The following is a 25318-nucleotide window of genomic DNA, read 5'->3' as shown; positions in this document are numbered from 1 at the left end:
GTATACATTCGCCCACAACACACATACACACACACACACACACACACACACACACACACACACACACTCTTCTTTGAAGCCTTTGTTCATCTCTATTTTTCCTTACTTGGTGCCTGGAACATAATAAGACATCAGTAAATGTTTGCTGCATGAATAAGTGACTGAATGAGAGTTGTTCCACCTAGGATTGCCTCCCTCTCTGTCCACGAGTTCTTACCTGTGTGTTCCCTGTAATGAAAACACACATATACGTTTCAATGTTTTTTCAAGGTCCTGCTGGGACCTTGGACTGGCTCAGACATTTGATTTTCCAAACCATGGCAATGCAAGAGTGAATACAATGGGTTATGTGTTTCCCTGCACTGGTGTTATAGATAAGTGTCTTCTCATCTTAATCTATACAGAATGATTTCCCCATGTGCCCTCTTCAGCAATCCAGTTATTTTGTAGTGTTTCTGATCAAGTGTGCTTGTACTTCTCTCCTAAGTGACATGTCTCCATTGGCCGCCTGTGTTGCCTAATTATAGTGCAACCTTGGGTTAACTCCTCCTCAAGCTGACTGTCCATCTTACCTTTTCCTCCACTGTTTTTTATCCCTGCAATAATTTCTAAGCCATGGCAGCTACCCGGGACATGGTCATTTTGTACTGAGCTTCCCTTCTTGTAGCTGAGTGAGTGGCAGGTCGGGGCGGGGGGTGGCGGCGTGGGGGCAGGGTGCTGTTTCCTACCTTCCTGAAGATATTGAAGGGAGTCTCCTGGCATCTCTAAAGGTGGTGTGAAACAGATTCATGTGTATTTGTGCCTGTGTATTAAGCCTGTGAGTGCGTGTGTGCTCAGTTGTGTCTGACTCTTCGGAATCTGGTGGACTGTAGCCTGCCAGGCTCCTCTGTCTGTGGGATTCTCCAGGCAAGGATTCGAGTGGGTTGCCATGACCTCCTCCAGGGGATCTTCCTGACCCAGAGATTGATCCTGGGTCTTCTGCATTGCAGGTGAACTCTTTACCGCTGAGCCACTGGGGAAGCACATGTATTAAGCCTAAACTACTCATATTATAAAAATCTGATTGTGGTCAAAGGAGTGAGTTCAGCACACAGAAATCAAAATTTTTTTTAAAAAATGAGTGCTTTCCTTTCTAAAGTGGTATCAATGTTGGTGTCTACCCAGATCGGAGTCATTTTGCAGATGTCTGGGCTCTCCTAGTTCACCAGCATTCTGCCATCTGACAGCTGATAATTCAGAATTTGCTGATTCAGAGGCTGCTTATGGCTACAGAAATTTTAATCCACTTACTGTCTATAACTGATAGCTCCTCTGGTTATGTATAATCCCCCATAGGAGCGCTGAGCCTTGCATATGCCAGGTTTTTGACAAGTGATTTTTGCACATATAGGATTAAATTATTTCACAGGGGAGAAAAAAGAACAAGGAATGGGAACATTGAAGGCTCCAGAAAAGGGGAGAGCAAGGTCACAGTAGCTCTTTTTTCTCAGATCCTACAGGAATCTCTGTAAGTTTTCTGGCTTAGGGAAATGACTCTGATATATCAGAATATTTTCCTAAGATTGCCCTTTTCAAAGACCACAAGCCTAAAGGTTTGAACCCAAAAGGAACAGTTCAGAGTCAGGGCTCTAGAAAACTCTTCAGTCATAGAAATCTTTGTAGATACCCTTCCTCTTATTTTTGCAATACCTTATTTGCTGAAGCACCTGGTATGTTTATTATTTTGACTGTTAGTGGTGTCCTTTAGATGAATGTAGCCACTATGAAGAACAGTATGGAGGTTTCTTAAAAAACTCATAATAAAACTGTCATATGACCCAGAAATCCCGTTCCTGGGCACACTCCCGGAGAAAACCATAATTCAAGGAGGCACATGTACCTCAATGTTCATTGCAGCACTATTTACTATAGCCAGGACGTGGAAACAACCTATATGTCCATCAACAGAGGAATGGAGAAAGAAGATGTGGTACATATATACAATGGAATATTACTTAGCCATGAAAAGGAATGGAACAGTGCCACTTGCAGAGATGTGGCTAGACCTAGAGACTGTCAGACAGAGTAAAGTTAAGTCAGAAAGAGATAATCTCTAGGTTTCTTAATGACAGGGATTTGACTTCATTCATTATGGTAACTGTGCCTGTTATATACCAAGTATTCAAAGTCCTTAGCTATGAATGTTGTGATAAAATGTGGCAATCAGAGAACTGACAAACCAGCATTTTTCAGGTCCTCTTCTAATACAAAAGAGAGATAGAGATAAAGTTACAGTGACAGTGTAGCAGAGAGAAATGCCACAGGAGAAGGGGAGTCTGGGCCACCGAAGTGTTTACATGTAGAGGAACCAGTGTGTAGCTGAGGCCAGTAGACCTTGGCAGGCTGTGCTGGGGTGGTGTCATGCTTTAGAAGCTTGGTGATCGGGGGATCATACAGCAAAGCAAGCTGTAATCCTAACATAAGCCAGGAGGATCACCTTGGTGCTCAGAACATGGTCAAGGTGTCCAAAAGCATCACTCAAAGCATATCACCACTGACCTCAATGGGACCAGTGTTGATTCTGTGATTACATTTGGAGTGATGGTGCCAGTGGTCAAATTGAACCTTACAGTTCTCTCTCTACTTGGCATTTGGAAGTCACATGGACTCTGGGTCTGAAAAAGGGTCTAGAATATCAAAGAATCACAGTAAATGTGGGTCTTGAGAAGGAGCATCTGGACTTTCTATTGGTAAGAACAGTTTAGTGCACCAGTGATTAACTGGAAAAACAAAAAGAAGTTTTTTTTTTTTGGTCCTAGGTTGAGGTGACCAGACATAAAGTTTCAAATGTAAAATCTGAAACATCTATGAAATATCAAGGTGGAGGTTCCAGAAGGCACATATGAGCCTATAAACAAGGACAGGATGGGGGTGGAAATAAAAGCTTGAAAATCATCAGCAGATAGATAAGACAGTCTTGTATTTAGCTTAATATCCCAGTACCTATAGAGGAGGGGTGAAAAATCAGCCTTTGTTGAATGAACAACTTGATGAATAAGTGAATGAGTCATGTTCCAACGACAAAGTAGAATAATTAGTTTTTTCAAGCAAATATATTAGGAATTTTCATCTAGATTTTTCTCTACTTCAAAGTAATCATCTTGGATGTATTCCTGCAATATCTTTATTGCTCAAGGCAGTTTCGAGCTCCTGTAGGAATTAATTGCATTCAGAGCACATGTTTTTACTTATCTTCAGTGGTGACGACTTTTTATCCTTTGAGGAGGATTGTGATTTTTGGAAACAACTGAAAGCAATTCATAGCCATATTTGGTGAATGATTTGGGAAACAGGAGAGAGAACACAATTTTGGTCATTAACAGTTTTAAATTTTAAAGTGAAAGAGCTTAGTTCCTAGTTCTGAAGTCAGTTTTAAAATAGGAGCACGAAAACCACAGCCTCCCAAGGTGATTACTTTGAAGCCCATATTGTATTTATTTTAGTATAAAGACCTAAAACAAAAGAACATTTATTTTTAAAAATATTTATTTAAAAATTTCATTAAGTATAATGTGAAGATCTTCAGCGTGGACCAAAAGTATGCTTCCTCAACTTTCTGTTCTTCCTCATTGGAATTCACCTTCTCTTTCTTTTTTGTTCCAATCCATATATCATTCCTTGAGTCATAACAGCTGGGTTGTTTAAAATGCCCTATGAGTAGACATAAGTACTGCTAACGATAGGACAGACTCTGGCAAATGGCAGGAGATGGGGTTGATACCTCACTACACTTTGATTCTTGTGTCTTTCGTTACATTGTGCATGCATGCCTGCATGCTAAGCTGCTTCAGCCATGTCTGACTCTTTGTGACCCTATGGGCTGTAGCCTCTCAGCCTCCTCTGTCCATGGGATTCTCCAGGCAATAATACTGGAGTGGATTGCCTTCCCATACTCCAGGTGATCTTCCCAACCCAGCGATTGAACCTGCATTTCTTATGTCTCCTGCTTTGGCAGTTGGGTTCTTTACACTAGCATCACCTGGAAAGTTCCTATTGCGGGGATGGTAGGAAAAAACCCAATGGTAAGCTCAGAAGACCTGGGTTCCAGTTCTGCCAACATTAAAAATGTTATTACTTTTCCTTCTACTATTACTGCTGCTGCTATGATTACTAGTGTGTCTGTATTTTAGGTTTACACAAAATTATGTATATTTTGTCCAATTAATCTTCACAATAGTCCTGTGAAATAGGAAGACATCAGTGGATCCATTTTCAGATAAGTAAAATGAGTACAAAGTAAACTTTCAATATTCAATCAAGAACAACATTGGACATCTTAGTTTAGATCTTGGAGCTAGACCCTGTAAGACTCATTTTATACTCTTTTCTTTTAATAGGGTGCAATATGTCATTATGTTATCACAGTATAGCTCTATATTTCATGAATTCCTCAGAAATGGGATCCTAGGGAAATACTCTCTCCTGGTAAGAGTTATAATACGTGCAACAAACAAGTTACATAAAGTCAAATACTTAAGGAAAAGATTAAGTCATGCAAGTGTTTGGAGCATATTGTAGTCTTCCTACTTTCCCCTCTACGTTGGGTAGAACCACTACTCTTAGCGGAGAAGTTGCTATGGAAACCAATTTGCACTGTCTCCCTTTGCCATGGTATTTTTCTTAGGCACGCTCTATCTCTCAAGAATCTTAACAGCAGTGAAACAGACATTCAACCTCAGAGGATTAAAAAATAGGATTTGTATTTCTTCTCTCCAGCCTCACCCTCCTCCCTTCAAAGGTATGTCTATTGACAAATTGGTGGCTCACAAACTCCAACAATGGTCTACTTTCCCCTCAGACAGATGCTGACAGAGGGGCTGCTGCCTTGGTGAAGGGAAGGCTGTGACTGCCAGTCTGTGACTCTCCTGCTGACTACAGTCCCACCTTCGGTGGACACAGGCGCTCTGTCCTGGTTTGAAGGATGAGAGCCATTCATCGTACTGGGAGGAACATAGGAAGCACAGAATTATTGTTCATCAACATCAAAATGATCAAGCTGGAGCAGAAAGAGGGGTGAGAATGAGGCTAGTTTTATTTTTAGGGTTCTGAAGGCACTGACCAAATAGGCACTGGGGAAACTTGGAAAGAATCTGGAAACACTGTGTTTGTGGGGTTCTTAATCTTGTAGGAGAGTTTTCAAGGGTTCCACTGCATGTCTAAAAATGGTCTCAAAACTTAGTGATGTAAACTGGCAGCCATTTTACTTTGCTCACCAAACTGTGAGTCAGAAATTCAAGATATTTCTGGCTTAGAAGCTCTCACTTAGAACCTCTTATGTGGTTGTCTACAAAGGTTGCCTGAAGTTACTGTCATCTGATGGCTCAACTGGGCGGGATGCTCAGGATGACTCAGTCACAGGGTGGCATTTAATACTGTCCTTGGGTTAGTCATTCAGCCATGGCTGTTTATCGACACCCTACATGTGATATCGGAATGACGGTTCATGATAGCTGTATTTCTTGCACGGTGGCCGACTTTCCCTGGAGTGAGCATTCCAAGAAAAGTAGGTAAAAGGTACATGAGCTTTGATGACCCAACCCAAGTCTTGAAGCATCATTTCTGCCATACTGAATTCGTGGAAGCAGTTATGAGCCTGGGAAGACATAGGAGAGAGGGATGTAGACCCTAACTTTTGCTGATAAGGCTGTCAAAGAGCTCATGGTCATTTAAAAAACCTTCTAATTAGATGAATTTTCTGGAAACCTGCTGAAGACTTAATGTACAAAACTGCAAATTCTTTCTGGATATCTCAGATCTCCATTAAGAGCATTTGTTAATGCACTGTCTGAAGTAAGTATTATCCCTAGGGCATATTGAATAGAATAATTTTCTTTTTAAAAAACTGCCTTTTACTGAGTGCTTCCTCTGTTCCAAGTGTTTTACATGTTTTATATCAGTTAATATCTGTAATACTCTGATGGTAGATAGATAGTGTTAGCTGCATTTTAAAGCTGAGGATTAAAGACAAATTGCCCAAAGACACGTAGTTAATAGGCCTCAGAAGTAGGTGGCTAAGTTTGAAGTGCCAGATTGTAAAACCCAGATTTTTTTTTTTTTGGTGGGGGAGTGATGGTGTTCTTAGTACTCTTGCCTGGAGAATCCAATGGACGGAGGAGCCTGGGAGGCTGCAGTCCATGGGGTCGTGAAGGGTCGGACCCAACTGAGCGACTTCACTTTGACTTTTCACTTTCATGCATTGGAGAAGGAAATGGTAACCCACTCCAGTGTTCTTGCCTGGAGAATCCCAGGGACGGCGGAGCCTGGTGGGCTGCCATCTATGGGGTTGCAGGAAGTCAGACACGACTGAAGTGACTTAGCAGCAGCAGCATAGTTGATTTATAATGTTGTGTTAGTTTCAGGTGTACAGCACAGTGATTCAGTTATATATATATATGTTAGATTCTTTTCCCTGATAGGTTGTTACAAACTATGGAGTGTAGCTCCCTGTGCTATAGGATAGGTCCTTGTTGTTCATCCATTCTATATATAGTAGTATGTATATGTTAGACCCAAACTCCTAGTTTATCCCTCCCAACCCTCCCCCCTTTGGTAACTATAAGCTTGTTTTCTATGTCTGTGGTCTATTTCTGTTTTGAAAATAAGTTCATTTGTGTCATATTTTAGATTCCACATATGAGTGATATCATGTAATATTTGTCTTTCTCTGTCTAGCTCCCTTCACTTAGTATGACAATCTCTAGATCCATTCATGTTGCTGCAAATGGCCTTATCTCATTCTCTTTATGGCTGAGCAATATTCCATTGTATATGTGCACCACATTTTCCATTCATCTTTTGATAGACATTTATGTTGCTTCTATGTCTTGGCTATTGTAAATAGTGGTGCAATGAACACTGGGGTACATGTATTTTCAAATTTTGTTTTTCTCTGGATATATGCCCATGAGTTGGATTGCTGGATCATACGGTGGCTCTATTTTTAGTTTTCTAAGGAATCTTCATACACTTCTCCATAATGGTTGTACCAATTTACATTCCTACCAACTGTGTAAGAGGGGTCCCTTTTCTCCTCAGTGAGGATATTTTTTTTAAAAAACACTTCCTCTTGAAGGAAATAGGGGCCTTCTCAGGCCCAGCGTCTTCTTCACGTTCTCTTTTTTGTCTTGAGGACAGCCACTTTCCACTCTTTTGTGATGAAGCCCCTTCTTTACCTACATTTTTGAGTCCTTTTCCCTGATAAAATGATTGACAGAGAGCTCTGTCTCCTTGATTTTCCCTCTAGCTTATTTTACTGCCCCCCCAAAAAACTAAGAAACACTTTGTGCTTAAAGAGTTTACTGCTGATCCTCATAGAAAAGACAGACAGAAGGCAACAGAAATTTCACTTTTGCAAGCTGAGTAAGAGTCCACATAGCTTTAGTCTCTGGCCTAAAGTTCTTGACAATATTTTTGCTGTAACTGGTAGGTCTGGGACTCCCAGTGCTTGCTTCTAAACAAGGTTAGGTTTGTACTCATTATACTCAGATGGAGACTGACCTCCAGCTTGCCTCTCCCCAGCCTATTATTGGAAACCCTTCCTGGTGTTGTCTCAGGGGACCTTGTTACTAGATCACTGCCAGCTTGTGTCTTCCACTCCGGCCTCCTCATTCTGCTATCTGGCCATGTCTCTGCTGGTGACCCTTGCTGGTGCCCTCTGCTGCCACCACCAGTCCTGCCTCAGATGGGGGCAGTGGGCAGAGAGAAGTCATTACCTCCGTGTTACCATGGCTTTCCAAGTGTGTAAGAGATCTTTCTCTGGATTTCCCACTGCACAGCCAACACCAGGCTCCTTTTGATCACAAGCTGGAGATTCAGTTATACTAGGTGGAGGAGAGTGAAAAAGTTGGCTTAAAACTCAACATCCAGAAAATGAAGATCATGGCATCTGGTCCCATCACTTCATGGGAAATAGATGGGCAAACAGTGGAAACAGTGTCAGACTTTATTTTTGGGGGCTCCAAAATCACTGCAGATGGTGACTGCAGCCATGAAATTAAAAGACGCTTACTCCTTGGAAGTGTTATGACCTTACTAGATAGCATGTTGAAAAGCAGAAACATTACTTTGCCAACAAAGATCTGTCTAGTCAAGGCTGTGGTTTTTCCAGTGGTCATGTATGGATGTGATAGTTGGACTGTGAAGAAAGCTGAGCACCAAAGAATTGATGCTTTTGAACTGTGGTGTTGGAGAAGACTCTTGAGAGTCCCTTGGACTGCAAGGAGATCCAACCAGTCCATTCTGAAGGAGATCAGCCCTGGGATTTCTTTGGAAGGAATGATGCTAAAGCTGAAACTCCAATACTTTAGCCACCTCATGCAAAGAGTTGACTCTTTGGAAAAGACTCTGATGCTGGGAGGGATTGAGGGCAAGAGGAGAAGGGGACGACAGAGGATGAGATGGCTGGATGGCGTCACTGACTTGATGGACGTGAGTCTGGGTGAACTCTGGGAGTTGGTGATGGACAGGGAGGCCTGGCATGCTGCAATTCATGGGGTCAAAAACAATCGGATACAACTGAGCGACTGAACTGAACTGAACTGAGGTGGGTCACGTACCTCAGCAGGAAATAGTAGCTCTTACCAGACGAGCACCACCCGAAGGGTCCCTGAACGTGAACTTCTTTTCCCACAAAGGAGCAGAGCCCTTCTCCACCTGGATGCTGGCCGCCACCTACACTAGTAGGTAGTTCTGGTCTCAGTAGCCCTGAAAACCAGAAACAGAAAAGACATCTCCTTCCCTGAATTGAAGTCCCATCCAGGACTCTTCATTTCCTGCCTTAAGGCTGACTTCTTTCTAGGAAGCTTGAGGGTAGGAATATTCACTTCCTTAGGGGAAAACCACCCGTCCTCAATGGTGTATTTTTCTGGCTTCTCCTGTCCTTTTTTTTTTTTTTTTTTGGCCAACTTCTGAGGTTTGGAGAGTGGCAATTTGGGGATGAGAGGTATCCACATCACTGAGATGATGAAATGAGGATCAGCCACTAGTTCATCACCCACCTCCAAGCTCTGCAAGGGGAGCTGGGACTTCACAAGGAGGGAGCAGGCCATATGTCTTGTGTGTTGTCTGCATCTTGACTGGGGAGGGAAGGAGGGCAGGCTGGGTGGGTGTGGAGATTTCCTTCAACCTAGGTCCAACTTTAAGAAAAATAATTAGAGAGCTTTTTATTCATCTCTTGGAAGTAGGGGATGTGAGGCCATCTAACTTATATAATGTATGAGGCATCTAACTCCTACCCAGTAAAACTTAGAGTTGTATCATGTGGTGTAAAAGTCAAGCTGGTCTTGGAAACGCCCTGCAGTCTAGGGGGTGCAGCGCACTCTGTAGGTATGTACTTCCTGTGGGTCTAATGTGAATTCTTTGAAAAAGAATCAGGCATCTGTCTTCTTTATTTATTGATTGGTTGTTCTGTGTCTTCATTACTGCGCATGCTTTTCTCTAGTTTCGGTGCCTGGGCTTCTCATTTTCACTGGGGTGGCTTCTCTTGTTGCACAGCACAGGCCCTAGGGTACTCGGGCTTCAGTAGTTTCAGCACGTGGGCTCAGTAGTTGCAGCTCCCAGGCTTAGTTGCTCCGTGGCATGTGGGATTCCTCCCAGATTAGGGACTGAACTTGCATCTCCCATTTGGCAGGCAGATTCTTTACCACTGAGTCACCAGGGAAGCCCCGGCATCTGTTTTCTTATCCTACACAAGGGGACCCTCTGGAAGGGAGAGATAATTCCCAACAAGAAGAAGAACCCTAGAAAGCCAGGAGCTGAGGGAGCATCAGAAGTGAATAGCTAGGAGAGATGTCATTTGTGGCAGGGGAGCTGCAGGTAGGAGGACCCCAGCCTCCAGCATGGAACACGTTCTCCCAGTGCCTCATGGGAGATTTGGCACTTTTGCAATGGCACACATCCAGAAGGCTCATGGCCTTCCACAAGTGTGCTGGCCAGAGATGACTGTGTTCCCTCCTTTTCTCCCAAGCCCAGGCCAACCCAAGAGTGGCCAAATAGCTCTGCTAGTGGAGAAGGCAATGGCACCCCACTCCAGCACTCTTGCCTGGAAAATCCCATGGACGGAGGAGCCTGGTGGGCTGCAGTCCATGGGGTTGCTAAGAGTGGGACACAACTGAGTGACTTCACTTTCACTTTTCACTTTCACACATTGGAGAAGGAAATGGCAACCCACTCCAGTGTTTTTGCCTGGAGAATCCCAGGGATGGGGGAGCCTGGTGGGCTGCCGTCTATAGGGTTGCACAGAGTCGGACACAACTGAAGTGACTTAGCAGCAGCAGCAGCAGCAGTGAGTAAGGAAAATTACAGGGAGAATAGTACACTTCTTATCAAGTCTGTGCTCCCTACTGCTGGCTCCTCAGTCTGGAGCAGAAGACAAGGCAATCCAGGAAGGCAAAGAGTGTCTATTTTACGTGTTTAAGTACTCTGTATGATATTGTAATATTGGATATGACATTGTGCATTTGTCAAAACCCAAAGAAATTTATGGAACAATGAGTGAATCTTAATGCACACAAATTTAAAACCAGTTCAGAATGTCAGAGGATTTCAGGAAAGAATGTATCCTATAATAAAAGAATCTAATTGTATCACAAATGTATGAAACAGCCCACTGAAGGAGTTTCAGGGGGAAGGTGTTGAACTAAGTCACTTTGGAAATTAATGGAGTCTGTAAAACTAAAGGCAAAAGGAATTGCCCATAAGAGATATATTTTAGTTAATAAAGCCAGTTTTCCACAGGGTACAGGTTAACAATTCTGATACTGCTATATATGTATAGTGGAGTGGACCAATTAAGCAAATGGATGGTGGATGGTGGGATCAAGTTTTCTCATTGTAGAAGTGGGAATTTATAGATAAGCAAGAGTAGGGGATGTTAGAATCCATGTGGGGTGGTCCAAAGGTACAAACTTCTAGTTATAAAGAAATAAATTCTGGGGATATAATGTATGGTGTGGTAATTGTAGTTAACACTATTGTATTTTGTATTTGAAAGTTGTTAATAGAGTATATCTCAAAAATTCTCATCACAAGAAAATAATTGTAACTAGTTGTGGTCATGTATGTTAACTAAATTTATTGTGCTGATCATTCCACAATATAAACAAATAACAAATCATTATGTAGTATAGGAAAAGGAGTCCGTCAAGGCTGTATATGGTCACCTTGCTTATTTAACTTATATGAAGAGTACATCATGAGAAACTCTGGGCTGGATGAAGCACAAGCTGGAATCAAGATTGCTGGGAGAAATATCAATAACCTCAGATATGCAGATGACACCACCTTTATGGCAGAAAGTGAGGAAGAACTAAAGAGCCTCTTGATGAAAGTGAAATAGGAGAGTGAAAAAGTTGGCTTAAAGCTCAACATTCAGAAAACGAAGATCATGGCATCCGGTCCCATCACTTCATGGCAAATATATGGGGAAACAGTGGAAACAGTGGCTGAGTTTATTTTTTGGGGGGCTCCAAAATCACTGCAGATGGTGATTGCAGCCATGAAATTAAAAGATGCTTACTCCTTGGAAGGAAAGTTATGACCAACCTAGACAGCATATTAAAAAGCAGAAACATTACTTTGTCCACAAAAGTCCATCTAGTCAAAGCTATGGTTTTTCCAGTAGTCATGTATGGATGTGAGAGTTGGACTGTGAAGAAGGCTGAGCACTGAAGAATTGATGCTTTTGAACTGTGGTGTTGGAAAAGACTCTTGAGAGTCCCTTGGACTGCAAGGAGATCCAACCAGTCCATCATAAAGGCGATCAGTCCTGGGTGTTCACTGGAAGGACTGATGATGAAGCTGAAACTCCAATACTTTGGCCACCTGATGTGAAGATCTGACTCATTGGAAAAGACCCTGATGCTGGGAACGATTGAGGGCAGGAGGAGAAGGGGACAACAGAGGATGAGATGGCTGGATGGCATCACTGACTCAATGGACATGAGTTTGTGTCAACTCTATTAGTTGATGATGGATAGGGAGGCCTGGAGTGCCATGGTTCATGGGGTTGCAAAGAATTGGATGACTGAGCGACTGAACTGAATGTAGTATACCTGAAACTAAGACAATGTTATCTGTCAGTTATATCTCAACAAAAATCGTAAAAGAAGAAAGATTCATGTGGACTAGAGATAGAGACATCAGTTAGAATTAATGTTAACTTAAAGGAGCCATAGGTAGTTACATATAGAAATGTTTATACAAAGTCACATATACACATATATTTGTTCTGCCCACTGAGAAGGCCAGTAATTAATGAGCACAACTAGCGTCCAGATTTTGGTTTCTAATATCTTTCTCTAAGAGTAACCAGGGCTCCTTGAAGACATGGCTGATTCTAGGATTGGGGCAGGAGATATGCAAATGAACCAGAAGCATCTTGTAGAGCCAGAAAATAAGGAAGTCAATAAACAAAAACAAAACAAAATGATGACTCATTGGTGGGGTATCATTTGTCCGGTATGTCAAAGGGACACAGGAGTGAACTGAAAGAACCCCCAGTGGCTAAAGCTGGAACAATCTGAGTGACAAATTAAAGTAACATTGGGTCATAACCCAAAGTTCCCTTTTCCAGGGGATCTTCCCAACCCAGGGCTGGAGTCTCCAGCACTGCAGCAGACCCTTTACCATCTGAGCCACCAGGGCAGCCTTATACATAAATATATATATCCAGGAGCCTCCAGATCACAATGCATTAATAAATGGGAGAAGAAGCCATTTTCCTGTGCACAAGAATTCCAAATAAATTATGTACATATTCCACCCTACAGGAGCATAACTCCCCATACCTTAAATGTGCATAGTAATTTCCTTCCAAAGAATACAGTATGGAAAGATGGGAGGGAAAAGAAATAACTTTACTGATAAATACTACCTCAGCCAGATGATCACGGTCAACATCAACTGTATAAATCATGTTGATAGTGTGCACACTTGATACAGTGTGCTGAAAATGGCATTTTATGTCTGTGATCTTTCTCCCCCAAACCCATTACCTCAGTCTAATCATGAGAAAGCACCAGACTGGTTCTTATAAAGGGGCATTCCACAAAATCCCTGACCAGCTCTAGTAAAATTGTCAAAGTCATCTAAAACAAGGAAAGTCTGAGAAACTGTCAGTGTAAAGGAGCCTCAGGAGATATGACGACTAAATGTAATGTGGTGTCCTAGATGGGATCCAGGCGTAGATAAAGGACAGTAGGTAAAGCTAAAGAATTTGAGCAAAGTATGGACTTTAGGTAATAATAACAATGTATTATTCTTAGCGCATTAGTTGTGGCACGTGTAACATCCTAATGTAAGATGCTAATAATATGGGGAAACTGGATGTGGGAGGTAGTTGGGAACTTTCAGTACTATCTGATCAATTCCTCTGTAAATCTAAAACTGTTCTGAAAAATAAGCTCTGTCAATTAAAAATTAAACCAATGGATTCTATATCTAACCATGATCTTATCCAGGCTATAGGAAAGAACAAGTTGACATGGCTTCAAGTTAGAAGACTGTGGAGTTCAAGTCTTCTTTGCCATTAACTCTCCTGTGACCTTGTAATGGTCATTTGATCTCTCTAGATCTCAGTCGATTTATTTATAAATGGTAGTAATATTATTGTATTCACCAAGGTTCTTCAGAGAAAGAGAACCAATAGAATGTATTATATACACGTATCTATAGAACTGCTGCTGCTGCTCAGTCGCTCAGTCATGTCTGACTCTTTTCGACCCTATGTACTATAACCCACCAGGCTTTTCTGTCCATGGGATTTTCCTGGCAAGAATAACAAAGTGGGTTGCCATTTCCTCCAGGGGATCTTCCTGACCCAGAGATTGAACCTGAGTCTCCTTCATTTCATTCATTGCCAGGGGATTCTTAACCACTGAGCCACTGGGGAAGTCCTCCATACAGATACAGATACACATACACATACACATACATATACACATACACACACACATACACACAGTACATCCTATTGGCTGTATACATGTCATATTGTAAGGAATTGGCTTACATAATTATGGAGGCTGTCAAGTTCCAAGGTCTTTAGATTGAGACCCAGGTAGAGACCCAGGAGAGCTGATGGTGTAGTTTCATTCTGAAGCCCAGCAGGCTCAAACCCAGGAAGAACCAATGTTTCAGTTCAAATCTGGAGGCAGGAAAAAGCTGATGTCTCACTTTGAAAGCAGTTAGACTGGAGGCATGCCCTCTTATTCAGGGTAAGATTTTCCTTCTATTCAGGCCTTCAACTGATTGGCTGAGGTCTACCCACATTAGGGGAGAACAATCTGCTTTACTTAGTCTACTGATTTAAATGTTCATCTCAGACAAAATCACCCTACTTTGAAAGAGACATCAAAATAATGTTTGACCAAATATCTGGGCACTATTCTTGCCTAGGAAATCCCACAGACAAAGGAGACTGGTGGCTACAGTCCATGGGGTTGCACAAGAGTTGGACATAACTTAGTGACTAAACAACAACATGCAAAGAGCACTCTGATGTACTCATGAATTACAAGGCCTTTGGCCCTGCCTGCCCTGTCTAATTGCCTATGTCTCTCTCTGCTTCTGGTCACATTGCTTTCTTTTCAGATTTTGTTCTTTCCAGTTCAAACCCTGTATTTTGCTCTTAAGTTCCTGCTTGTTCATGGCCTTGGTGCATCAGGACTGACATCAGCTTACCCACTTTGTGGCTATTCACACAGTCCATGGACTAGGTTCTTAGCCACTCTCTGGGTCCCCTGACTCCCTGCCCAGTTCATGTTTATTTCATGTGGTCCCATCTCTGACCAGTACCCTCCTAGCCAATATTTTGTCAGGCTCCTTGTTCCTTGAACATCCACACCTGCCCTTTTTATTTTGCCAGGAGTCCATCGTGCCCTTTTCCCCCTGGAGGGCAGACTGGAGGAAAAGGAAGGAAATGAAACATGGGATCAGTTGGCCTCACTGTAGCAATTCGTCTGTGATGCTGGTGTCTCAGGTCACTCATTCCCTCAGGACCCTCTGTAGCAGAGTACACAGAACTCACTCTGATGTCTGATGTCCTGGCTGGACGTGCAGGTGAGGGAGCTGCTCCTGTTTCCAAATCTGAAGCCTGCACATAGCTGTTCTCATTACAAAATAATTCCCTTCCCACTGGCTGCTCTGTTTTTCAAGTAGGAAAAAATTGTCCCCCTAAATGGCTGACATTTGTTACTCTCCCTCTCAGATTGCATGCTTAGCTATGTCCTCAGCTCAGCTTCATTTGGGTCTCAGCAGGATCCTGGAACCAGTGGAGATTAACAGTGTGACTAATGTTGGTGTCTAATCAGTGACTAGCTTCCCAGTGGCCATGCCTCCAAGTCTTCCCTTGAAGCTTGTGAGTCCAGCTCATTTTAGACCCCAGCCAGCTGCTCGCATCTCTCCTAGCAGCTGCTGAGCATGCAAATGAGAGCTTTTTCGGGAAAATAGTTCTATGACTACTATGGACCTCCACTCTTATCGCAGAGAGGAAATGCTTATCTCTGAGTCATAATTCAAATGAGAGAGCTGCATAATGTCTCACTCCTTTAAACTACAGGGAATCAGTGTCTGTCCTTCTGAAAGTTCCGCTCTTCTGCCTGAACGTAAATGATGCCAAAGTAGGGAATGTCTAATGATGCTTGTCACTAACAGGACACTAACAGGATGCTCAGCATCCTCACCAGGCAGGGCGGCCAGTAGGCTCCTCAGATATTTCAGATACTGTTGTCCCTTGAGATCTCCTTGAGGTTCCCTACATTAATTAGTCTATTCCTGACATTCACATCAGATAAATATCAGGAGGGAACACTCGGGTAAAAGAGGGTTTTGAAACTGTCTCCCATGAATGAGAAAATTAGGGTGAAAATGCCCACCTGCTATCTTTTGTGGGTGAACTGGACTCTTTATGCAAAGATTATAAGGATGGCTGCTTTTCTGCAGAATATTTTTCAGCCTGAAGGCTAGATAGCAATTTGCAGGGATTTGAAAAACCTATGATTATGGCTAGTTTGCTGATCTGTTTTTTTTTTTTTTTTCTGTGCCTTTCAGAAGTATTGTGACTGCCTATACTTGGAAAACAATAGTTCTCAGGAAACTCTACACTACTCCAATTGTTTTATGTATGAATGTCGGTTTAAAAGTGAAGTTATACACAACCATGTGTCAAATAGAGAGCTAGTGGGAAGCTGCTGTATAGCACAGGGAGCTCAGCTCACGGCTCTGTGATGACCTAGAGAGGTGGGATGGAGGGATGGGAAGGAGGTCTAAGAGGGAGGGGATATATGAATATCTATAACTGATTCACGTGCAGCAGAAATTAACACAACAACATAGTAAAGCAATTATATGCCAATTTAAAAATAAACAAAAAGTGAAGTTATGACTCATGTTTGGGGGCGATGGGGCCAAATTTTATTATTTCAAGTCACTGCTACAAGCTTTTATATGGAATGTCACTATCAGTGATGACCCATTTCCAAGAGCGCCATCATGGAGAGGGGCTGTGATATGGGTTAAGAACAAATTCCAAGTTCAGGGATGTGTATGAAGGTATTTCTCTTGGGGAAGAACTTTTAGGAGGAGGAGGAGAAAAATGGAAAGCTATATAAAATGATGAGGGACAAAACTTTATTTTTAGAAATTGAGATATAATTGACATGTAAAATTGTATTAGTTTCATGTATACAGCATGATGATTTGGTATTTCTACATACTGTGAAATGATCGCCACAGTCCATCTAGTTCTCATCCATCTGCACACATAGCTATCGTTTTTTCTTATGATGAAAACTTTTAAGGTTGACTTCCTTAAGCAAATGCATTTTTGGAATTCTCTTCCTGGGGTGCATTCTGAAGTCGTTGGAAAGCTGAAAGTGAACTTACCATTGGAAAGTTGAAAACGAACTGGGGTAGGGTCTAGGGGTAAGCAGCCATGGAGTAGCCTGTAGTTCAGGTGAACCAACCCCTTCTCATACCCTATTTGCATAGGCAGCTTACCAGGTAAAGGTGACTCTGAACTTTGGTCCCAAAGCCTTAGCAAGTGTTTACAAAGCAGGGATTTCTCCTGGTTGCCTCAGACCTTTAGAGAGAAGTTGCCTCTGGCCATGGTAGGTGATAAATGAAACCTTAGAAACATCAGGATCTTGGGCCTCAGCCAGTGGAGGCTTACTATTTTTTTTTTTTTAATTGAAGGATAATTGCTTTACAGAATTGTGTTGTTTTCTCTCAAACCACAACATGAATCAGCCATAGGTATACATATGTCCCCTCCCTCTTAAACCTCTCTCCTATCCTCCTCCCTATCCAACACCTCTAGGTCCTAACCCTGTTTCTATTTAACATCTCCTAATAAAGTAGATACATGTGCCAAGTTACAGGATAAGGTTCTGATGCTAAGAACCTTGAAACTAACACAATATAGTACATTACAATTCAATAAAAATTTTTATTTACATTTACTGGTTTTCCACTTAACCAAGCATCCTTCCTTACTGTCTTCCTGCCTGAACCTTTGACCTCTTAATACAGTGAATGGACATGCTTGATCTACATACCTCGACAGGTTGACAAAACAGTTTTCATATTTAAAACTCGTGAAGTATTACACACTTTGTCTACATGTCATATTTAGGAGCTCAGCTATTTTCAATGAAAGGTGTACTTAGCTGTGGGCTGAGACCTACAGTCTACCCTGTGGAGTGGCTGCAAGTCACCTAATGTTATATTGGGTTCACTAGTGTATTAATGACCGTGTACTATTATTTAATTCAATCCCAAGTTTCATGTCATTAAGGAATGAGAGACAGGGAAACAAATTTGTGGAACTAATTATTTAAAAGGTACACATGTTGAAAATAATTTATTGAAAACAAAAACTTTTCAATTAAAGCATAATGTATGATGTGTTAGTTTTAAGTGTACAGCAAAGTGTTAGATATATATGCTGCTAAGTCGCTTCACTCGTGTCCGACTCTGTGCGACCCCATAGACGGCAGCCCACCAGGCTCCGCCGTCCCTGGGATTCTCCAGGCAAGAACCCTGGAGTGGGCTGCCATTTCCTACCAGGCTCCTCTGTCCATGGGATTTGCCAGGCTTAGGAGTCGGACACGACTGAGCGACTTCACTTTCACTTTTCACCTTTATGCACTGGAGAAGGAAATGGCAACCCACTCCAGGGTTCTTGCCTGGAGGATCCCAAGGACGGTGGAGCCTGGTGGGCTGCCGTCTACGGGGTTGCACAGAGTCGGACACAACTGAAGCGACTTAGCAGCAGCAGCATATATATCAGATCAGATCAGATCAGATCAGTCGCTCAGTTGTGTCCGACTCTTTGCAACCCCATGAATTGCAACACGCCAGGCCTCCCTGTCCATCACCAACTCCTGGAGTTCACTCAGACTCACGTCCATCGAGTCAGTGATGCCATCCAGCCGTCTCATCCTCTGTCATCCCCTTCTCCTCCTGCCCCCAATCCCTCCCAGCATCAGAGTCTTTTCCAGTGAGTCAACTCTTCACATGAGGTGGCCAAAGTACTGGAGTTTCAGCTTTAGCATCATTCCTTCCAAAGAAATCCCAGGGCTGATCTCCTTCAGAATGGACTGGTTGGATCTCCTTGCAGTCCAAGGGACTCTCAAGAGTCTTCTCCAACACCACAGTTCAAAAGCATCAATTCTTCAGCGCTCAGCCTTCTTCACAGTCCTACACATATATACACACCTTCAGTTCAGTTCAGTTCAGTTCAGTCGATCAGTCGTGTCCGACTCTTTGTGACCCCGTGAACTGCAGCACGCCAGGCCTCCCTATCCATCACCAACTCCCGGAGTCCATCCAAACCCAAGTCCATTGAGTCGGTGATGCCATCCAACCATTTCATCCTCTGTCATCCCCTCCTCCTCCCATCCTCAATCTTTCCCAGCATCAAGGTCTTTTCAAATGAGTCAGCTCTTCACATCAGGTGGCCAAGTATTGGAGTTTCAGCTTCAACATCAGTCCCTCCAATGAACACCCAGGACTGATCTCCTTTAGAATGGACTGGTTGGATCTCCTTGCAGTCCAAGGGATTCTCAAGAGTCTTCTCCAACACCACAGTTCAAAAACATCAATTCTTCTCTAGTTGCTCAGAGATCCAGGTTCAGTCCCTGAGTTAGGAAGATCCCCTGGAGAAAGGAATGCCTACCCACTCCCATGTACTTGCCAGGAGAATTCCATGGACAGAGGAGCCTGGCGGACTACAGACAAAGTGTTGCAAACAGTCCGACATGAGTGAGTGACTAACATACAGTCACACACACACACACACACGTTTCTTTTTTTCAGATTCTTTTCCAAAATATAAAATATTATAAGATAATAATTCCCTGGGCTATACAGTAGGTCTCTGTTGGTTAAAATAAAAAAAAAATAATTTTTTGAAGTTTTGGATATAGAAAATGGAGTCTTAGATGATTGACTCATGGCTTGATGTAGTTGTGAAGAGCATTTGGGAGGAGAAGGTTATCAACAACATATCTGCCATGTTCCTTTAAAATGTTCTATGGATCCTTTCTTGTGCAGGATGGGTCACAGGTCTGACCATTTTATTTTTTATTTTGAGTCTTAATGATGTACTTAGTTAAGAAGACATCTTAACTAGAAGACATGCTGAGGTGACATTCTCGAGTGCTCTTTTGGACAAACTCACCAGCTCTTCCTTCGTAGTTCTTACACCTAACCTACTGATTAATTTGGGTCTTGTTCTTTTCCATGGCCTTGGAGGAGGTGCTGGTAATAAGTGTGACTCTCTAGAAGAGCAACAGAACAGGGGAGGAGGAGAAAGAACCAGATATTAGATGATTTACTCCCAGATGCTTCAAAATATTGACAGTATATTGCATTCCTGTCCTTTGCCAAGATAGAAATGAGCCTGACTTCACTGACGCAAGCCTCAGTAAATCTTCCTCATGCTCAGGCAGCCATCATTAAGCACTTCTGGTCTGCCATAGGCTTTGAAGACCCACTTCCAGCCAGAGCAAGGAGACACTGGGTTTTATCCTACTCCTAAAGTCCACAGGGAAGCCTGATGGGCTGCTGTCTATGGGGTCGCACAGAGTCGGACACGACTGAAGTGACTTAGCAGCAGCAGCAGCAAAGTCCATGAGCCATTTGACCTCAGTTGTTTCTGTTACTTTCTAAGCTCGTTTCTCATTCAGATGCTAACCAGCTGTCTACCAGGACTATTCTTGGTGTCACTTGTCCTGACATCTGGATGATGGAATTCTTCATCAGCTCAGCCATGTGTGTTCTCAAATGTGGACTGGTTGAGTCGGCTGCTCTAGGAACTGGTCACAGGCTGGTCCTCATTTCAGGGTTTCTGGGCTCTGTTTGAGGCCATTTCCCACTGCTCTATTTTCAGAGATTGGCGTGAAGACATGGTAGATTTGGAAGACTTGGTTGCTTTAGAATTTCAATTTTCACTTTTTAATGAGGTGGCACAGCTGTGGAGTTAGATTAGCTATTGGAATTTTATGGTGTGTGAGATTTGAGATGTCAAGGGAAGGGAGGAGGAAACACAAAATAATTAGTTACAAATTCATCCTCTTAACTTTGTCCTCAGAGGATCTGTAAAGTTCACACTGGCAGCTACCTTCAGTGCTGTGGGAACTAGGTTCCATCCAGCTGCTGTCCCTGTCTTGGGGTGGGCCTCTGGCCGGCCAGTTGTCATCTTTGAGTCTTCATTTTCTACTAATGGGGATTTTGAGCTTAGGAACATTAGGATTTTAGCTTAGGTAACCCTTGCCTAGGAGCTTGTTGAACCCACTAAAATTAGATATATAAGTATGGATGTTGGATGAATTTTTTTGGAGGAAGAGTATCCAAAACCTTCATCTAATTCTAAAGGATCTGTGACTGGAATAATATTATGAGAGACTGTATTGGATGGTTTCCATAGCCCATTCTAACCTGGATGTCCCTGGATTCTGGAATGCTTTATAACAAAAAGAAGTGGACGTCAGGCTCAGTTCCTGCCCACTGCCTGTGACGGAGCATCATCTAACTACTTTCATCCATGCTGAACTCTGCTTATCTCCTATAGGCTTTAATTAAATCATTCAATTATTCATTCATCCACTCATTCATTAAATATCTACTAGAAAGCCAATTAACAAATATTGATTGAGCACCTTCTCCATGTCAGGCAGTGTCAAAATGAAGCCCAACTGCTCAAATCAGGCATAATGAGCCTGAAAGCATTTTTGGAATCCCTCCTATACTTCCAGTACTACTGAAACTGGTGGGTTTTAATTTTGGCTGAATATTGGGGATCATTAAAGCTCTTACATCTTAGCCTTAGCCTAGACCCATTAAATCAGAATTCCTACGGGTTAGAGCTCAGGCAGTAGGGTTTTTAAAAAGTTGCCCCCATGGTCCAGTTGATTCCAAAGTGTAGCCAAGGTTGAGAACTGGTAATTGGGCTGGTGTTCCCTGGCCTGGAAATGACGTGAGTGGGCTAAGAAAGACCAGTAGCATGATTGTTTATAATTGTCAAATTGATTGGCATAAACTCCAAACCATGGTTTCAAGTCCTTAGAAAATCTGGCCCCTCTCCACATTTTTTCATTCATTCCACAAGAATTACTGTATGTCCAAGTTGTGCCAACCAATGATCTAGGCAGTCAGGATAGAATGAGGATAAGTCAGATAAGTTCTTTACTGTCTGGAATTTACATTCCAATGAAAGAGGCAAACCATTAGCATGTAAACACATTTATTGATAAGAGAGTCTCAGTGGTGGTGGTTATTGTTTAGTCACTAAGTTGTGAGTGACTCTTTTTGACCCCATGAACATAAAACAGTTATAAAACTTGTGTAGGAAACACGTTAGGTTAGTGGTCCCAAGAGTGATAGGATGGTGGAAGGTTAATTTAGGTTGACATGTCAGGAAAGGGCTCTCTGGAGACATAAACTTGAAGCTGAGGTTTCAATGCTTAAAAGGAGTAAGCTTTATGAAAACTAGGGGAGGAAGGACTCTAGGCAGTGATAAAAGCATGTGCGAAGCTCTTGGGGTAGTAAAAATGGAGATGAAATCTGAAGGTGGTCTTTTGCCCTGGTGATTTAGAGCCTTGCAAGCATGGTTTGGGTTTCCTTTGAAATGCCCTGAAGAGAACTTGCCCTGAGGCCCCACTTTAGAATTGGGCATTTATTAAGTATTATTAGGTACAGGCAGTCCTCATATTATACAGTACTACATGGTCAAATCTCAGTTCCCACTGAATCCTGCAAAGCAAGGACAAGATTCCTATGTGTACAAGCTCCACGTAACATGGTACCATGCAAAGTGAGGACAACTGTATCATGCATAATCCTATAATTATTTTTATGCTAGTCTTGTTTTCTTAATTTAATTGAGAGATCATTTGGCAAGGTGATGAGCCATTGAGCTGGTGGATTATTGCTCCCAGCTATTCACTCCCTTTGTGTGATTAGCTTACACCTTCCATGGGAGAAGTAGAAAGCCTTGCCTAATTTACTTTGGGCTTGGTCACATGACTTACCTTGGCCAGTGGGATAAGTAGACTGGACATTTGCTATGTTCAAGCAGAGTCAGTAAATGTGTGTTCTGCTTAGCCTCCCTCTACTGCTTTGCAATTCCTGCCCACTGCATGTCCCAGGAGGAGCTCCTCATTCATCTTCGTCCTACAGGGAGGAGATACACATGGCTGAGCTAAGTGGAGCTGAGGCAAGCCCAGCAGAATCAATCAGAGTTGTAGTCAACCCACAGCCCTTAAGTAACATGAGCAAGAAATAAACATTCAACACAGTAAGCTGCTAGTAAGTGGGAGGTGTCTGTTTCTGAAGTGAAAACTGACTAATATAGCCTAGGTGGTACTGAAAACGCAGGACTCATGAAACAGTCCTGAAATATTTAATGACTGATTTAATGCAATCAGGAGCATGGTTCCTGAAGTCAGATTGCTTGGGTTTAAATACCAGCTCTGACACACAATCTGTGAGATAATGAGCAAGTTACTCAACGTCACTATGCCTCAGTTTCTCCATCTGTAAAATTGAGATAATAGTAGTACCAACCACAAAGGTTTTTGTAATGATTAAATTAGTTCATATATGAAGTGAAGTGAAGTGAAGTCGCTCAGTCGTGTCCGACTCTTTGGGACCCCATGGACTGTAACCTACCAGGTTCCTCTGTCCATGGAATTTTCCAGGCAAGAGTACTGGACTGCGTTGCAATTTCCTTCTCCAGGGGATCTTCCCAACTGAGGGATCGAACCCAGGTCTCCCGCATTGTAGGCAGATGCTTTACCATCTGAGCCACCAGAGAAGTCCATATATATGACCGTACATATATGTCTAAAGTGCTAGTGCTTTTTAACATACATGAAGGACTTAGACAAAAACACTGATTTTAAAAGATACACGCACCCTGATGTGCACAGAAGCATTATTTGTAATTGCCAAAATATGTAAACAACCTAAGTATCCATCAACATATGACTGGATTAAGAAGATGGGGTATGTATATATGTGTACACACACACACACACAATGGAGTACTATTTGACCATAAAAAATAATGAAATTTTGCTATTTTCAGAAACATGGATGGACTTGGAGGGCATTATGCTTAGTGAAATAAGTCAGACAGAGAAAGACAGATGCTGTCTGATATCACTTCTGCTGCTGCTGCTGCTAAATCCCTTTAGTCTTGTCCAACTCTGTGTGACCCCATAGATGGCAGCCACCAGGCTCCCCCATCCCTGGGATTCTCCAGGCAAGAACCCACTCCAGGCAAGGAATGGGTTGCCATTTCCTTCTCCAATGCAGGAAAGTGAAAAGTGAAAGTGAAGTCACTCAGTGGAATCTAAAAACTACTTTGAATATAACAAAGAAGCTGACTCACAGATTCAGAGAACAAACTAGTGTTTACCAGTGGGGAAAAAAAGGGAGGAGGGGCAACACAGAGGTAGGGGAATAATTGGTACAAACTATTAGATATAAAATGTGCTACAAGGATGTATTGTACAACATGGGGAATATAGACCATATTTTGTAACAACTATAAATGGACTATAATCCTAAAAATTGTTATTACTATATTGCGCATCTGTAACATATAAAATTGTACAACTATGCCTCAATTACAAAAAAAAAGGGAATTAAAAAATATGTACATGAAGTGCTTAAAATTGTGCCATGGTACATAGTATTTGCTGCTATTGTTATTATTCAATATTTAGCCTAGCTTAATTTTGACAATACAGTCATCTTTATTATACATTTAAGTTTTTTCTTTCATTATATGCATTATTTAAAGTGACTTCTTACCAACCACAGTTCATTTTATTAAGTTGATTTTGTGTTGAGTATCTAAGAACTTCTCTGTGAATATAATATTCCCCTGTATTCAGTGAACCTGTTTTTATTCTCATTTCAGGTCAAAGATGGAAAGTTTCAGCAGAACCACATTTTATACATAATACATGTCTTCTACATGATGCTTTAGCAAGTGAGAAAGGATTTTTATTAAGTAGAAAATAATTAATTAAAAAGAAACACAGAGTGAAATGAATGTCAAGCAATGGAGGAGATTCCAATATTGGAAACGGGAATCATGACAGAGGAAGAGATGCTCATATTTAATAAAAGTGATGGACATGTGCTTAAAGCCAAAGAGCAAAAACAAGAATCAAACTTGCAATTTCATTTCAGAGAAAAGTCAAAAGCTTGTAAATCATGAAGTCTGTCAGTACAAAATTTACTTCAATTTCTCTTTCTTGCTTTATTGGTGATGCCTATTCACTCAAGCTTCTATTGTATAATGTACCCCTTTTTGTACAGCTCGCTGTGCCTCAGTTAAGCTTTACTAGCCAGCCCACCCTGAAGCCTAATGCAAGCTAAAGGTTTTTCTTTTATTCCTTTATCTTTATTGGACACCAAACTTAAGCCATCTATCAGGACTTTATACTCAGTTCCTGAATAGGCATTTGTTACCTGAAACTCTTCCCCAGTTTCCCAGAGTGTTCAAAATATTCACTGCCCCTTGAAATACTTTTACATCCAAAAATACAGACCTTTCAGCCAGAACTGATACTGCCACAATATAACTATTGATTGCCTGAGTTTTTATTTTTGAAACATCATCAGACAGTGGATGTGAACAGAAATAGGAAAGTCATCCAACTTAACCAGGTTTATCTCTGTGATAAGGATGTTCAGCAGCAGAGAATTGTCCCTGGGCATCAGAAGCCCTGAGAACAGAGGGAGAGTCATTGCTGAGGTTTTATTG

At 42.0% G+C, this 25318-nt stretch overlaps 1 long non-coding RNA gene across 1 annotated transcript; it reads left to right on the top strand.

Moving 5' to 3' along the window:
• Positions 1-4837: 4837 nt before the first annotated feature.
• On the top strand, positions 4838-24796 carry LOC147378230 (uncharacterized). The gene is made up of 2 exons (XR_015151534.1): positions 4838-5052; positions 24467-24796. It is a non-coding gene; the product is annotated as an uncharacterized LOC147378230 (long non-coding RNA).
• Positions 24797-25318: the final 522 nt, after the last annotated feature.

The sequence above is a fragment of the Bos grunniens genome, chromosome 2 (assembly GCF_055505025.1).
Source record: "Bos grunniens cultivar Pamir isolate PY7600 chromosome 2, Bosgru_T2T1.0, whole genome shotgun sequence".
Lineage (NCBI taxonomy): Eukaryota > Metazoa > Chordata > Mammalia > Artiodactyla > Bovidae > Bos > Bos grunniens.
The sequence above is the reverse complement of the archived record's forward strand: the minus strand, read 5'-3'. Positions and strand labels throughout refer to the sequence as shown.